The sequence below is a fragment of the Ursus maritimus genome, unplaced genomic scaffold (assembly GCF_017311325.1).
Source record: "Ursus maritimus isolate PB19 unplaced genomic scaffold, ASM1731132v1 scaffold_3, whole genome shotgun sequence".
Taxonomy (NCBI): Eukaryota; Metazoa; Chordata; class Mammalia; order Carnivora; family Ursidae; genus Ursus; species Ursus maritimus.
In genome coordinates this window covers 44,469,047-44,485,449 of record NW_024425563.1, presented here as the reverse complement: position 1 = coordinate 44,485,449, position 16,403 = coordinate 44,469,047, and the positions used below count along the sequence as shown (strand labels likewise).

General features: G+C 54.8%; 1 protein-coding gene across 4 annotated transcripts in view; it reads left to right on the top strand.

Annotated features, from left to right (window-relative positions):
* Positions 1 to 7,105: 7,105 nt before the first annotated feature.
* ADCYAP1R1 (ADCYAP receptor type I) overlaps positions 7,106 to 16,403 on the top strand; it is a 74,856-nt gene continuing 65,558 nt past the window's right edge. The window contains exons 1-6 of one of the 4 annotated variants that reach the window (XR_005838539.1): positions 7,124 to 7,308; positions 7,419 to 7,539; positions 7,638 to 7,994; positions 10,243 to 10,424; positions 10,521 to 10,558; positions 11,867 to 12,940. The gene's annotated coding sequence lies outside the window, so the exon portion shown is untranslated. Of the gene's footprint in view, positions 7,309 to 7,418; positions 7,540 to 7,637; positions 7,995 to 10,242; positions 10,425 to 10,520; positions 10,559 to 11,866; positions 12,941 to 16,403 lie in introns of those variants that run through there. The other 3 variants (XR_005838540.1, XM_040644121.1, XR_005838538.1) reach the window with 3 other exon arrangements.

The window sequence follows — 16,403 nt, the reverse complement described above, 5'->3', positions numbered from 1 at the left end:
CCCTGCTCCCAGGGCCCAGGACTCCCTTTCCAGGGGTGCAGGAGTGCATGCGGGTGGAACCTGAATTATATGCTGTTGTTCAGACCTATTATATGAATAACCCACGGCGGGGCTTGGGGGTTAGACGCTGGGGGAGGCTCAGGCTAGGACCAGACTTTGAGGTGAAAAAGTACACCAGTAAGTTGGCCATCGGGACACTGCAGGGAGTGTGAATGGCTCTCTGCCACCCACCCCTGCTGCAGTGATCAAAGATCAGCGCCCACGGCCATGCCCATGACGGAGGGAGGCCGTCAGCGCCTGGATGTCGGGGAGCTGATAGTGAGGGCTCTGAGGTCCACACAGGGGGCACCGGCCGGTCTAGCGGTGGCTGAGTCATTCCCGAAGCTGCTGTGGCTAGAACATCCAGTCCCTGCTGGTGGACAGGAGCTTATCTGGGCCACCCGCCTGCCCGTCTGATGTGATCTCTGTGAGGAAACAGTGTCCTCGGCACTTGCCTGCAGCGTGGAGGTCCTGCAGAGCTGGGCTGAAGACGGGTCAAGAAGGGTCCTGAAGTCCATGGCCCCTGCACCAACACACGTGTCTTCGGTCTTAGAGGCACCAGATAAGCTCCTGTCTAGAGAGATAAGGAACCCTAGCTTCTGTTTTTAAACAACCCCTGCCAGGTGTGAGCCCCTACACTGTAGCCCCCTGACGACGGGCACCTGTCTCTCACCCCCTGCTCTCCAATGTCCCTTGAGATCAGGAATGCCCAGCTAGGCCCAGAACAGAAGCTTGGTTTGGGTGGGTGCACCCGCAACATGGGGGGAGGGAGAGGACTTTAAATGTGGAAGGACTTTCAGAGAATGTCTCGTCTGGCGTGGGGTTTCAAACATTTTTAGCAGAAGCTCAACGACTAAAATACATGATGGTAGTCCCTCTGATTGCAGTGGGGGTGGTGGGCTGGGGCCCACCTATTGACTCCTATCCTTGAAGCCCACCCCCAGCAGCCACTGGAGTGTCCTTGATTAACCCCTAGTCGCTCCGGGTAGCACAATTTGAGAAACTGCCGACCAACTTCACTCTCTGTATGATTTACTCGGCCTACCTGTTTTACAGATGGGTACACTGAGGCTTCAGAAGGAGGAGCGACTTATATAAGGTGGTTTGTGGCAGAACTGGGGGGAGGGACAGGAATCCAGATTCCTGCATCTCAGCCTGGGGTCTCCCAGCTGCCTGATAGAACTCCATCTTCTCAGACTGATTGGATTCCAACAGCTCTGTTTTAAAGAATAATTGTGCATCTCAATACTCAAAGTCACCTTACATCTGTTTTGGAAGTGGGCAGAGTAAGAGTCGTAAATGCATATGTAAAATCATTATGCTTCCTTTTGTTCAACTCTGCTCTCTGCTTTCCCATGGGAAGAAAGAAAAAGAAGAAAAGAAAAAGGGTCAGTCTGGCCCCTGCCCTTGAGGAGCTCACGGTCAGGGTGGGGAAGGGGGAGAGAGGACTCTGGCCCATTGTCAGGAGCTGCAGGCAGGCTGGGGATGAGAGCTGGCACCCCGTCGTGTGCCACATGGTGGAGGGGGGGTACGCAGCCTGGTACATTCCCCCAGGGCATCTTCCTGGCTAGCTGCGGGGCAGAGGCACGTGGTCCGTATTTCCTATGGCTCCGGCCTGAAGGCAGTTAAGAACATGCACTCTATCACTTAGTAGCTGTGACCATAGGCAACTTTGCTGACCTGTCTGTGCCTCAGTTTCCTCATCTGCAATGTAGAGATTATAAATTACAAACCTCAAAGAGTCATTGTGAAATTCGACATGTATCCATTTGTGAAACACTTAGCGCTGCCCCTGGCACAGGGTAAACGCCCCGGAGCAGTTAGCCAGTGATAATGATGATACATGACTGGGTTGAAATGGGCTCCAGGGGTGCTTCTACCCTGGGGGTGGGGGGAGCTGGGATAGGAGCTCTCCCACGGGCCAGTGCCTCTTGCCTGAGTCTTGGTTGTTGGAACCCTGCTTGAATGGAGCAGACGGTTGCAGAGGACACAGCCCCTGGCCCTGGAGCACGAGGCTTGGAACTCAGATCCTTGCTCTGCTGCCAAGGACAAGGGCAGGTCTGTGTCTTCTCTGAGCCTCTGTTTTTGCATCTGTAAAGTGAGGAACATTACACCGAACACGCCATGGTGCTGAGAGTTAGATCAGATGGAAGTGTGCAATTGCTATCACGTGACCTGGCTTGTTGGAGGCATTCAGTAAGGTCAGTTCCCTGCCCCCGCCCCCACCCCCGCCAACAAGAGGATAGCAGGAGGACCCTGGGTAACGCATCACATGAGGATCCTCCTCGAATTTGGGAAGAAGGTGGGAGCAGCAGCCGGCCGCTAACATAGGTAGAAGCGGGTAGAGAGGCCAGGTGGGGACAGAGGAAATGTGCGTGTTCATCACTTAGCATATTTCCCAGATGTTCACTGTGTCTGGCCCCTGGGCTGGGTCCTGGGCAGACAGACGCGGCTGACATAAGCCCTGCTCACAGGAGCTCCCTGTGTGCAGGGAGTGGGGTGAAGATGTGCCTTCAGTCTACGCCAGGCGGAAGTACAAAGGCTGGCCTGCGGGCTGAGGGCCTTTTAAGCGAGGGAGGGGTAGGGTTGGCTCTGGTTTTCTTTGGCTGGGGCTTGAAGGACAGCTACGTTGAAGAAATTCAGGTTTGCCAGTGAGGTTGGAGAGTGTCCCAGGTGGAGGGCACGCGTAGGCGCCTAGGCGAGTGCCGTGGCAGGAAATCACAGGCAAGCTGATCTGAAACCCCAGCTCATCCCTACCTCCCACCCAGGTCACCCCATTCAGGTGGGAGCAGAATCCGCCCTGGAGATGTCAGCAAGTCCTACACCCAGAACTATTTCCAAAATTCCTACATAACAAAAAACAGTACAACCAATGGCCCACTTTTGCAATATTGACCAAAGCTCGAGGACTATACAGGAGAATATTGACTGAAAAATCACTGCTGGCCCAGGGAGGGTCCAGTGAAGCCTGAAGGGAGCCTGGGCAGGGTCAGCCTGGGCCTGGAAGGCCTCTCTGAGGAGGTGATGTTGGCGGAAGGCTGCTGCGGTGTCAGGAGAAAGGCAGGGGAAGGAAGCTACGTGCACTCGCTTTCTACTGCAGATCTGAGCGGGGAGTTTTCCTCAGATTACTTCTCACTAATAAGACAGGCCTCTTCTCAGGCACGACTGCTGACATGTTTTGTTTTCCCCAGATGGGGATAATCAGCCTGTTTGGTAGTCAGGCTGACAGCTCAGGCAGCAGGAGGGGGGCTGGGGGTGGGAGGCCTGGGGCTGCAGGCAGCTCTTGGGGAGCAGACGCTGCCTGGTTGCCTGGCTGCCTGGGCGACAACCCCGAGCAAGTGGGGATTTCCATTTGTGCCATGGAGGAGAGGGCTGTGGGGCAATGGAGCTCAGTTATGGGAACCCCAAGAGCCCACCTGGCTGTCTCCCCACTTCATTCATGCCTGATGTCAGTGCTGAAAAGCATCCAGCCATCCCCTTGCTCCAGAAGAGGAGACCAGTCAGGATCTGTGCTGAGAGCTCCCTCCCCTTCCCTGGGAAGGCGGCCATGGCTTCCCCATCCCACAGCCTTGACAGGCCCAGCCTCAGACTCGGAGCCAGGCATGCGCGCTTCACCCACTCATGAACTGGGGGCTGGGGGGGGTACCCACCCACCTTGGGGTCTCTGTGGGCAGGCCTTGGGTCAGCACCCAGGGCCTTGTCCAGCTCAGCATCTCTAAGCACTTGGCTAGAAGGCTTGGGAGCGGAACACAGCAGGGTTGAGGAATGGGTAAAACAGCCACACCCACCTTGAGGATGGTGGGTCCCCCACCCCATGGGTCCCTGGAGGTCTGAGGAAGGCCCCAGACCTGTTTCACCCAGCTTCAAGGTCCCCCCCCTCCAGGTTCTCCTTCCCCTCCTGGAAAGCCTTTCTGGATGACTCGCACTCTTTCACCACCCAGCACACACTTTGATTTCCTCCTGTGTGGAGGGAAGGGGGTGGACTGCCCCAGCTCCAAGGCTTCACTACCCCCTGCCCCCTGCACCCCTCCTCTGGCTCCCCAGCCAGAGCCCAGCACGGAGCCCAGCTCTGGTCCCAGGGTTTGCTTATCCACTTCCAGGGCAACAGGGCCGGGAGCTTTCCTCTGACTCTGTGGCTGCACGTTCCAGCTCCTCCAGAGAGCAAGGGGTAGTACTGGCCTTTGCAGCACCTGAGGTCTTTCCAGAGGGGCCTGGGGGAGACCTGGCCATGGAGACAATATGCCCCCTGGCTGTGTGTTCCAGTTCCCGCGCCCCGGCTCCGTCCTTTGTTCCTTGCCACTGACCCTCAGTGTGTCAGGCCCTCCCCCGCTCGGCGCCTCAGTTTTCCCAATCTGCCTTGTGGGTGTCTAGAAGACCCCAGCAAGATGCATACAAGGCGGTGGCCCCCACGAGAGGCACCTCTGAGACCACTAGCCATCTGGCCCTCGGTAGCCGTGTGGAGCAGCTTTCCTCCTTCGTGGTCTCCCAGGCAACGCCGAGTGCCTGCCAAGCTCGCCCGCCGAGGCCTGGCTCCTGTGCATATCTTTAGTGCCACACGGAGATGGCTGATGGCAGGAGCGGGGGCAAGGCCCAGCCTCCCCAGCTGTCACAGGGAGCAAATCAGATAAGAGCTGAGTAGGGTCGGGAGGAGGGAGCGCGGGAGCCAGGGGTCCTGGGAAAGAAGCTCAGAGGCCCTGGCCGTGCTTCCCCCCCACCCCACCTCACCCTCTTAGTCCTGCCCTCTCAGTGACCCCTGCTTTCAGAACACTCCATATGGAATCTCACTGCTCTGGACCTCAGTTTCTCCAGATATCAAAGGAATGGGAGGTGATCTCTAGCCCTCCAAACTCTAATGGCCTGAGACAGAGGCCCAGCCAAGACGTCAGAGGGTCAGAGGCCTGTGGAACGGGCTCTGAACAGTCTTTGGGAGGGTGCTTCTCTCAAGGGCATTTATTAGGCAAAGTCTCCAGGATCATTTGCTCCAAGATCCTAAAGCCACCCTCTCCTCTTCACTCCATGCCCCAGCTGAGGCTCCGTTAGCCTTTCCCTCCGCTGCTCCCAGGATTTGCAGGCTCTGATGGCTGGGCAGTTCTTTCTTAAATTGTAGTCATTCTTGCACTAAGGCCCTTAGTGCATTCCGCCCCTGTCCTGAGAGATGTGGAAGCTGGAGCTGGCCCTGGGAGGGGGGCCCACGGCGTGTGCAGGGAGGATAGATTCTGGGCATTTCTTCTTCTCTATGTAAAGAGCTGAGATCCAGGGAGAGCTCTCAGAGGTGCTGGAGAAATGGGTGCTGTCCCACCTCCAGGGTATTCCCAGGTCTGGAGGAAAGATCCAGGCATTCCCCATTCAGGCTGGGCCCCCAGAAGCCCACCAGGCCTAGGGCACCAGAAGGGACCATTGCTATGGTGGGGAGTTCCACTGAGACTGGGCTGCTGGCCGCATCAGGTGGCCACATAGACAAGGATGCTGTCAGCCCCCATGACTCTTCTGTGTGAACTGGAAAAAGACACCCTCTCTGGGCAGACATGGCCCCACAGCGCGTGGATTTCAGTCCCTCATCACCTCCGCAGATGGCCGTTGCACGGGGCTGACCTGACTTGCTGTCCATCGAGGCCTGCCAGGCAGAAATCAGAGAGGCAGCAACTCTGACCAGCGCACCGGGGAATCAAGGGAGATTGCTGGCACAGAGGGTGGGGGAGGCTTTGGTGCCTCTGAGCTGGGGCCGGATGCCAGGGCAGAAAGGGGATGGATTCCTTCCACAAGCACTAATTGAGAACACCTACTCGTTGCCTGGTGCTGTTCTGGATGTTGGGAGCACAGTGATCCTCAAGAGAGACAAGGTCTCTGTGGTCCTGGAGCTTATGTTTTGCAGGGCAGAGACAGTCATGAGTAACCTAAAAACAATCGGGGCATGCAGAGGCTTGCATCCTGCAGAGGGATAGTGAGTGAAGGGCCGTAATAGATCGGGGATGGGTGGATAAGGCTGAAGGCCCCACTGAGCCTTAAGCTGAGGCCTGAGTGAGAAGGAATCAGCAGAGCGAAGGTCAAGGGGAAAAGCATGGCAAGTAGAGGGAACAGCTGGGCCAAGCCCCCACAGAGAGACAGAATTTGGCCTGTTCAGAAAGTGCAAGGAGGCTGGGAAGACGGGAGTGTGGTGGGCGCCAAGGAGAGAGGAGGAGAAGCACTTAGCGGACAGAGGCCAGATCTGCGGACCCTGCCAACCACAGTGAGGAGTTTGGACTTTGTTCTTAGTGCAGTGAGAAGCCAGGAGAGGAGTCTAAACAGAGAACACTCAAGAACAGTGCATCTCAACAGGAGTGACCCCCCCATCCCAGCGTATTTGACAATTCTGACTAGGGGTAGAAGTGGGTGCTACCGGAACCCAGTGAGGTGAGGCCAGGGACACGGCTAAACATCTTACCGTCCACAGGACAGCCCCACAAAGAAGAATTATCGCATCCGAAATGTCCGTTGTGGGTGGAGTTGTGAAACCCTGGTCTAAATGTTGGTGTTCCCCAGGGCTGCTGTTCTTTTTGAATAACCCAGGGTCACACTGTACTCACATCTAGCTCTTTCTATATATACTCTGGGTTCAAATTCTGTTTCCAGCACTTGCCCAGAATGTCAGTGGTGCAGAGGTTAAGAAACTCCACTGTAGAGGACGAATGGACCTGCGCTGGCCAATGCGGTGGCCACTGGCCTCAGGGGGTTTCTGAACATTCAGATGTGACTGGTCCCCATTGGGATGCGCTGTGAATGTAAACCCCACACCGCATTCCAGACTCGGGATAATACAAATGATGTAAAACATTCATATTTTATATTGACTGCGTGTTAGAATTGTTAAAAGTTGTGATAGGTTGGGTGAGATAAAATGTTCCATTAAAATGAACTCCACTTGCTTCTTCTCATTTTTTTAAAATTAAATTTAAAACCTAGGAAAGTTTAAGTCACACAGACGGCTTTCATTTGTAGCTCACGTTTGTTTCTGTTGGACGGGGCTCAGTGATAATGTTGGTCACATGCTTCCTAGGTGCCGAGTACTCTTTTTCTATACACGTCACTTGACTTAATTTCCACAACAACTTCATGAGGGAGATATTGTTATCTCCCCTTTCATGTGAGGAAGCTGTGGCCCAGAGACGTTAACTAGGTTGCCCAAGGCCACACAAGGAGTAAGGGTAGAGCCGGCTCCAGAATCTGGGTGCTTAACCAGGCCCCATGAAGATGACAGTTGCGTTGTGGTGGAAAGGATAGAGTTGGACAGAAGTGGGATGATTCAGGACCCCCATGGGCTCCACAGGACTCACTGGTGGGTGGGCACGGGGAAGTGGGAAGGGAAGGAATCAAGAATGCTCACTAGGCTTTGCTTTGAACAGCAGGTGGGGGTGATGCCATTTATGGAGATGAGGAAGCCGGAGGAGGAAGGCCAAGTGTTCCCTGTGCTGGTCCTGCCAAGTTCGAGATGACTGTAGACATCCAACTAGAGACGTCAAGAAGGTAGTAGGGTTTGCAGGGGGGCCTTTGGGGTGGAGATAGACACTTGGGGGTTAGTAGCAGGTCAAATTTAAGGACATGGGGATGATTTTATCACCCAGAGATAATAGAGATGTTGAAGAGAAGGTTGCTCGGGATGGAGCCCTGGAACACACCAACATTTAGAGGGTGAGCCACGGAGAAGGAAGCTGAATGGGAGGCTGAGAGAGAAGCCGGTGGTGCAATGGTGCAAAAGGAAAACGAGGCAGGAGAAGATGTCTTAGGAAGGAGGGTGGGGTCAGTTTTCAGACTCTTTAGACAGCTGGTTGGAACAAGATACCAGGAGAACTCACTGGCCCAAGGAAGGACGTCTGGGCTGGAGCCTTCCAGGCTGCCCAGGTTCATGCCGAGTCCCTGGAACTAGGCATCCCTGGTTCCAAAAAGTGGGGGAAGGACCGTGTCCAGAGGCCCCAGCTAAGGTGAGAGGAAGGCCCAGGGATGTGGGTGGCTTATTTCATTTGATAGTCAGGAAGTTCTTCCCTATGTCTGACTGCAATCCTAACTGCCTCAAAGTGAGCCTACAGTTCTTTGTAGCTGAGCGGAGCAGACCCCCTCATACACATCCTTCTTATGGCTGAAGATAGAAAAATGCTTCTCGCTTCCCACCCTTCCCCCCTAACCCATAAGCCCCCTCTTCCCCAGCCTATTCCTTCTTCCTTTGCCTAGAGGAGAAGTTTCTCCTCCCTGCAACACCCCACAGATTCAGCTCAGGGCTTGGGCAGTTTGGGGTTCAGGACACAGGGGGAGCTTTAGGTAGAAACTCCGATCTGAGCCTCTTGCGTCTTGCCTTGCTCTAGCAGCTTCCAGCTGGCCCCCCTCCCTAACTCCCACTGTTTCTCTCAGCTGATTAGAAAGCTCTCTGTCTCCAGGAATCTGTTCTCAAGAGCACTTGTTTCTGGCTTGGCAACTTGCTCTCTGCCACCTGGCTCCTGACTGCAGCTCAACCTGGCTTCTGTTCTCAGTCTGTTCACCCTTGGCCATTTGGGGTACTCCTGCCCCTCGCCCAGGCCTGGTCTTGGCTCTCCTACCACTTCCTCAGAGCTGTCGTCCCCGCGCACCAGCCCTGGCACGTCCCCCATCGCTAATTTCTCCATCAGCAGCTTCTCTTCAACCGCACTGCCCACAGAACCAAGTGCTTTGTCGATGAAAAAGCCCTTTGGGGGCAAACACAGGAAATTAAAGCCTCAGAGCGCAGTAAGAAAATCCATTCTTTTTCATGGATTTCTGCAATCCGATTGTGTTAGCTTCTCCTGAGTGGCCGGGATATTGCGGCGTTGCTCACGCTCACAGGGGCTGGCCGGGCAGCGGCGGAGGGGGCTAACGTTAACAAGGAGGGCCTCTGTCTGAGATTCCGCCAACCACAGTTCATACCTTCGGGGCTGCGAGGCTGGCCACTCAGTCACTGGGGAGTCCTCAGCAGGAGGGAGCCTTCAGGGCACAGTCAGAAGCTAACACCTAGAGTGGATTTGTTGATGGCCAGCTGAGAAGCTCGTGTCCTGCCAGAGGAGAAGCTGGCAAGACCAGCTGAGCTTTGTGACCCTGAGCATAATGTGGGAAGAGAACTGACTAATGCAGGGACAGGGGGGATCCATGGTCTACTCCCCATGACTGCATGGCTCAGTCTCAAAATGAGGGGGGTTGGATTGATGGTGTTTAAACTCCCTTCTGGGTATAATTTATACCACAAATGTTAGTAGAGCTCTATCTGTATGCCAGAACTTTCTGAAGCCTCAACTACTAGTGCCCAGAGCCCCAGATCCACCAAGGAGCAGCTATGCCCCCTTACCTCCCTCAGCCACCACTGAGACAAGGCTCAGCCTGCAGCCCCGTGAGCAAGCTCACTGGCCGGGATCTTTGGAAGCCATCTTGCCAGAGAGGGCCTCAGGGATACTGCACTCTAGCGGACTTCTTCTCCTCTGAGAACCCCAGGATTCCACCAAGGGCACTTCACCACCGTGACTGGGCTTCGCACCACTGGGACACTGAGAAGGCAGGTTATAGGTGCTGGGGGAAGAAAGGCAGGGCGTGCCCTGGAGGGAGGTGGCAGGCTGCAAGAAGACATGGCTGCAGTTTGGGGCCTTACTTTATCATTTGATGGATCAGAAAGAGAAGAAACGCAAGGAGAAAGTGGGAAGAGCAGGGCTTTGGGGTAGGGTACGTGGAGAACTCCTTCAAGTACTCAGGCCCTGCCAACATGTCCCAGTGGGCGACTGTGGGCTGAGGTTGCAGCCAGCCCTGGGAAAACCCTCCAACTCAGGGCTCTGGGTGGTGGCCCCATAGCTGGCATTGGAAGAGCAACTCCACACAGCAGACTGGGCCATCCTGGCCCCGGGCAGCAACAGGAGCCCCAGATAGGGGTGGGAGGATCTATTAGCCTCAGGGTAGGGGCTCAGCATCAGATTATCCAAGTCTGTCATATCTTCTAGTCCCAGCCAGGTGCTCTAGGATTCCATCCATTTATCTATCCACCCATCCAAGAAACATTGTCTGGTAGGCCTTCCTTTGCCCCCCTACCCCACCCCATCCCACTGCCACTGACCTCTTGCCCCTGGGGTCCTCCCCTACCCGCAGGCTGTGGATATTAGTCCCTGGTCCTGTGTCCGACCTTTCGCATCTGCTCCTGGCCCGAGTAACCCCGGGCAGAGTAACTGACTTCCCACTTCGTAGATGGTCACGATGGGTACTGGTTCTCGAAACCCTTTCCCCCGCCGGCCCATAACACGGGCAGAGACCTCACCCTTACCAAGCATTGGCGGTTCTCACCCTCTACACTTGCAACGCACTGAAGCTTTACTGGGTTAAACTTGAAGGAAGAAAGGGAAGCAGTATGCACTGAATACATCCTCCAGGTCAGGCACTTTTCATAGTATTTCAACAGAATTTGGTAAAATCCTGTTGACAGCAAATGTAGCTATTATTTACTGTTACCCACTGCTATGTTCTAGGTTTTATGCTAAGTCATGAAGACGCAGCCTCAGAAAGGGTAAGTGCTTCACAACTCCCCCAGGGTCCCATAATCAGAGTGTGGCAGTGTGGACATTCAGGCCGGATCTGGCTGACCCCGGCCACCTTCCACTTTGACCTTCCCGAACAGACATTGGTCCTGTGCTGTGCAGATGCAGTGGAGGGATGAAAATGATTGTTCTTGAGGAAATGCTGGGTCTGGGGCCCTCCTCTGGAGAGCCTTCCTGTACTCTCCCATTCCCACTGACCTCTACCCTCATAAACCGTGGGCTCCTCCTGACCCAAATGCTACGGGCTTTTTTCCTCCTAGGCTTTCACTTATGTCAGGCATGTTCTTCTGTAAGGGATTTATGGGCCTCTTCTCTCTCTGCCTCCCTTCCTGGCTCTTCCTTGCACCTGACCTGAACAAGAGATATTGGGCAGATAAAAGGCACTTCGTAAATTCTTACAGGTTCATTAATGACCACTTAGGTACTCACCAAAAAACATGGCGCGTTGGTAGGGTTGAGTACAGGATAGCTATCCTGTTTTACAGATGAGCAATTTGAGGCCTAGAGAAACAAAATGGCTAGAAAGAGAAGAAGTGGCTGATGTCCCGAGGGTTCACTTGTGTGTGCGCATGCGCTCCCAGTGCAGGCTGGCCTGGCACTTGCAGAGAGGACACCTGGCTGCAGTGACAGCGGCTGGAGTTGTCCTGGGCAAGGGGGCTCCCTCCCAGGAGGGAAGGGGGAGCCCCTTGGGAGCAGGCTCTGGCCAGCACAGCTTCCTAAGTGACTAAGGAGTGACAGGCAGGGAGACCCTGGAAGGAGGGAGGGGGGAGGGAGAGAAGGAGGGAAAATAATCAGTTTTTTTGCTCTGAAGTCCTGTCACTCCTGAGTGACTCTCCTTACTGCGCTCCATGCTCCACGTAAGGACTGTGATGGGGGTAGCTGGGCGGGTGCTCTGGGTCATTTGCTCTCTCCTCTCTGGCCCAGGAGGCACGGGAGGAACTGCAGGGGAGGGACTGCAGGGAAGGGACTGCAGGTTGATTCTCTTCTTCCTGAGGCATCTCATCCGTTCCTGCGGTTTCAGTTACGGCCACGCCAGCGCTTCCTCCACCCCACCCTGCACCCGAGGATCACTTGGGGAGCTTTTAACCAAAGCTGATGGCGGCCCTGTCCCAGACCTACTAAATCAGAATGTCGAGGATGGGCCAGGCTCTCAGAATTGGTTGCCCCCTCTTGTGCAGTCAGGGTTGGAAACCACCAAGTCCCCCTCTGGTCACACGTTCTTCCAGCTGCCACCTGTCCTTCAAGCTCCCCACCTGCCTCTTCTTGTCTCCTCTTAGGATGCCTCCCACTCGGCTTGCCTGAGTCGAATTCATCATCTGTACACCCCATCTCACTCCACCGTGAAGCCTGCTTTTCCCTCGGGGCTCCCTGTCTTGGGGAGCTTGACCAGCTCCATCTGGTAGCCTAAGTTGGAGACTTGAGGACAGCTCTGCTTCTTTTGTCCATGTGCTTAGTGTCTAATTGCCGCTCCTGATTCAGTACCTACCACAGAGAGACCCAAAATAGCGGTGTCCAGACAGAATAGAAGTTTCGCTCTTTCTCACACAAAAGCTTGGGTGCGCAGCTCGGGCTGGCATGGCAGCTTCATAACCACGGGGGGCCTGGGCTCCTCCTCGATCAGGTGCTCTCCTTCATAAGCAGCCTTCTTCTCATCCAACATGGTGCTCTCGCTCTGACCAGCGTGTCCCCGCTCCAGCCAGTGGGAAAGGGCAAAGGGGAAGGGGAGGTCGTGCCTCTCCCATGGGGGCACAAACTGGACGTTGTTCACATCCCTTCTGCTCATGTCCCGTTGAGCAGAATTTACTCACAGGCTCATACTCAGCTGCAAGAGAAGCGGGGAAACATCATCCTACTGAGTTCGTCTCCTCAGATGGTCTCCAGTCCCCCCACTTCTCTCGACCTCTCCCACCATTCCCTTAGTCCAAACCATAATCTCCTTCCTCCTCTACTGCCACAGCCTCCTCATTGGTCTCCCCACACCCTCCAGCCTGGTCTTTCCTTTGCATCCAGGGTGATTTCATTTCAATGCAAAGGAGACCTGGTCTTCGGTGCAGCAGCCTCCCACTGCTCTTAGGATAAAGCCCCACAGCCTTTATGGGCCCTTGATCAGCCCCCAAGACCCTCACGATCTGATCTGCCCTCTGGCCTCGCATCAAACCTCTATCCCTTGCTGTCCATCATCAGCCACACTGGCCTGAGGCCCGTGGGTTGAGCTCAGGCAGCTCCAGCTCTATTCACGGCCTTTGCTCTTACTGCTTTCGCTGCTGCAGTATTCTCCCCTTTGCACCCCGTCTGACCCCTCCTGCCCCCCTGTACTCAGACCTAAGATAAACTGACACTTGCCTTGGAAACTCCCCTGAGTCCTTGAATGAGATCAGGCCACCTGGTCCCAGGCTTCTGGCCCCCTATTCTTTCAGTTCAGCATCACAGGTTGTATTATGCTATTTGTGTGATCGTTGCTTAGGTCATGTGTACCCATCTGACTGTAGGCTCCAGGACGGCAGGACCATTGCACCCCTGGGGCCAGGCGGCCCACAGGACATCCCTTACTAACTGGTGGTTGCCCCGGTGGACCTTGAGGATTGTAGAAGTATGAGGAGTGATTCCCAGGTTTTTGGCTCACCAAGGAGATGGATATGGTGCCCTCTGTGGAAATAGGGCCCCAGGAGCAGGTGCAGACTGGGACAGGATCTTGCATTCAGTGTTGGAAATGCTGGGCTGGGATGTCAAGTAGGCTGTTGGACATATGAGTACGGACTCTGGGCAGATGTCCTATTTGAGTCAGTTGACATGGGATTCTCCACCTGACCCAAGGTTATCATAAGTCAAGCCCACCAGAAAGGCAGCCGTTTGGGGCGAGGGGTGGGAGGGCATCCTGGCAATGTGTTCTACATTAGAGGGGGAGAAATGGGAGGGAAGTACCAGAAGAACTCCCTACCGAGTTCCCTTGTCGGAACGGCTTGCTCAGAGCCCTCTAGCCTGGCAGGGAGGCTGAGCTTCTGAGTAGCACGCACCGTGAGCCCGGGAAGGCTGGAATGTGCACCCACCCGCCTGGCAGCAGCGCACCCCTCTACACCCACAAGCAGTCTAGCTCAGCAAACACAGATGGAGCGTCTACGGAATGCCAGGCCCCGTGGGGATCAGTCATGACAGCAGTGGGAGGGGCAGGGAAGTCGAAGTAGTACTCACTACTGCTTGCAGAGGTCCCACTCACACCAGACACCATCCTAGGCACTAGCTCTTCAAACACGCTCAATCTTCGTGACAACCTAACGGCATGATAACGTGCCATTCGTTATTCTTCACATTTTACATCGGGGAACCAAATTTTAGAAATAAGACCAAAAATTAGAGGCAACCAAAGATTAGAAATAAGACCACAGTGACTGAGTGGCAGAAAGAAGAAAGACCCTTTTGCTTGAGGAAGCTCAGAGGTGTGGGACTATCTCCTTGTCATAGTGGTGATAGCTATTGTCCCTTCCGTTGGATGGCTAGGTCCACAAAGGGGTTTCTGGTGACTATAATGCTTCTTATCAGCACGCGTTCACCCCCCACATATATCTTCAGTGGTTTCCATTTAAACTTCTTGCCTTCTGTCATAAAGCCTGGAGGTGGGTGGTGGGCTGATGTCGGCAAGACAGCTTCGAGGCCGTTCCCCTTGCAAGCCCTGCATAGACAATCTCCCCAAATGGTTCTCAAGGGGTAGAGAGTGGGCAGCTGGAAATGCATAGGAATTTTTTTTTTTAAGATTTTATTTATTTGAGAGAGAGAGAGAGCACAAGCGGGAAGGGAGGGCAGAGGGAGAGGGAGAAGCAGGCTCCCCACTGGGCAGGGAGCCCAATGTGGGGCTCGATCCCAGGCCCCCAGGATCAAGACCTGAGCCAAAAGCAGGCGCTTAACTGACTGAGCTGCCTAGGCGTCCCCTGCATAGGAATGTTTCTAATGTCACAATGACTGGGCAACGCCACTAGCATTTAGAAGTGGACTCGGGATGCCAAAGGGTTTGCATTGCAAAGGATCAGCGTGGCAATGAAGAAGTGTCCTAACCAAAACGTCCCAGCACTGCCCTCCTTGAGAGGTGAATGCGGGGGTAGGTGGCAGAAGTGTCGGTGAGAAGCAGCACTGGGACCCAGATCAGCAGGCAGGCCTCTCCCCAGCAGACAGGAGTGCTCTGCCTGCACATGCCCACTTATCACCCAAACAGAATGAGTCCCAGTGGGGAGATCTGGGCAAGGCACCCAACAAGGAAAGCCGTCAAGGGGCGAGTGGATCTTTCCCTGAGGCCCTCACATCCTGGCCTCACGGATGTGGCCTACGGTCTCTCCTTCCTCTGTCCACATGATTGCAGCTGAGGGGTTGGGGGGTCCATCCATCTCTTCTAGGTAGGCCTCCCTTGACTTTCCTGGGAGTGAGCGGTGTGTACGTGTGTCAGACGTGTTCAGTGTTTAAGCAGGAAGCCTCCAGTTCCTCTGTGCAGCGGATGGAAGAAGACAGTTGTCCCCCCACCTTGGAGATGCTGAAAGAAGAGCCAGGAGCACACAAAGACTCAGATGTATTCCTTACTTGAATTGGTATAGAGTTCTTCCTTGAAAGCGCCAGGCTTGTTAAGGAAAAACAATGACCTCTTGTAAGACGCTAAAACCAGCCACGCTGAGGCCAAGACAGGGGATGGCAGAAAGTAGGGGAGTGTAGTTAAGGAAGGGAACCTGGGGGACCCATAGGGGTAGGTGGCCACTGCCGGGCTTACAGACATTCGCCTGGATTGCCATCGTCAAGGTCAGCATCCCCTCAGCCACTCCACCTCCACCACCAGCAGGACCACCTCCTCGGTCACTCCACCCAACCCTCTGGCCATGGTCCATGTCTCCTCCTCCACCCTCTGGGTCAGGTTAAACCCCGGTCCGTCGACCTCCTTCCAGATTCTCTTTCTCGAGAACCTAGGGTGGAGCAGAGCTGCCTCCTGACGGAAGACCCTTGCACACAGCGAGGGTGAGTCAGCTTGCTCTGGACTTCGAGCGGGAGTTCAGCTCAGGTCTTTGGAGTTGTGTTTCCAAAAGCCAATGTATCTCAGGGGGCTCGATTTTACTGTTTTAAAGAATCCTACTGGTCTTCTGGGTTCTTTGAGGTGAAGCCTATTTTCAGAGATCTGTGTGCTCAGGAAGGAGGAATCCATAGCTGGGATTAGGGATCGGTCTTGGATTAGGGCAACGGGTTACAAGTCAGGCTGTGGCCAGGGCAGGGGCTTCCTCTGAGACTGGGATTAGAGGCTAATTTGAGACAAGGTCAGGGTTCAGTGTCCAGATGGGTCAAAGTGCTGGCTGGGGCTGAACCAGTTCTCAGGGTAGAAGTCGTATTAGGTGTCCATTAATTGAACCTCTGTCTTATATCCCAAATTTCTTACAAAGTACCACCATTTTATTCTGGGTCAATCTGTTTCCTTAAGGGATTCCTCCACCCTCTGGGCCCCTTGCCACCATCTCCCTTTTAGCTCTCAGTCTCCTGGGGCTCAAGATGCAGCCACACTCTGGCTCTGGGGTACGGACTTCAGAATAAGATGGAGACCATTCTGAGTCCAAAGCCCTCTGCAGCCTGAGCCTGTAATTGGAGGAGAGGGCCCAGCCAGGCCTGGTGCCTAGCCAGCCCTGGCAGCTGGATGGCCAGTTGTAATGGGATTAGGGCTGGCCGTGCCCGCCCCCCTGCACTCCGCCCCAAACCTCTCCCTCCCATCCTCCCCTTGCACCCTGATTAGGATGCAGCCCTCTGCTCTACCTACCCCGCCAGGCTCATTGTCTCAGCTAGTGCCAGTGCCTAGCA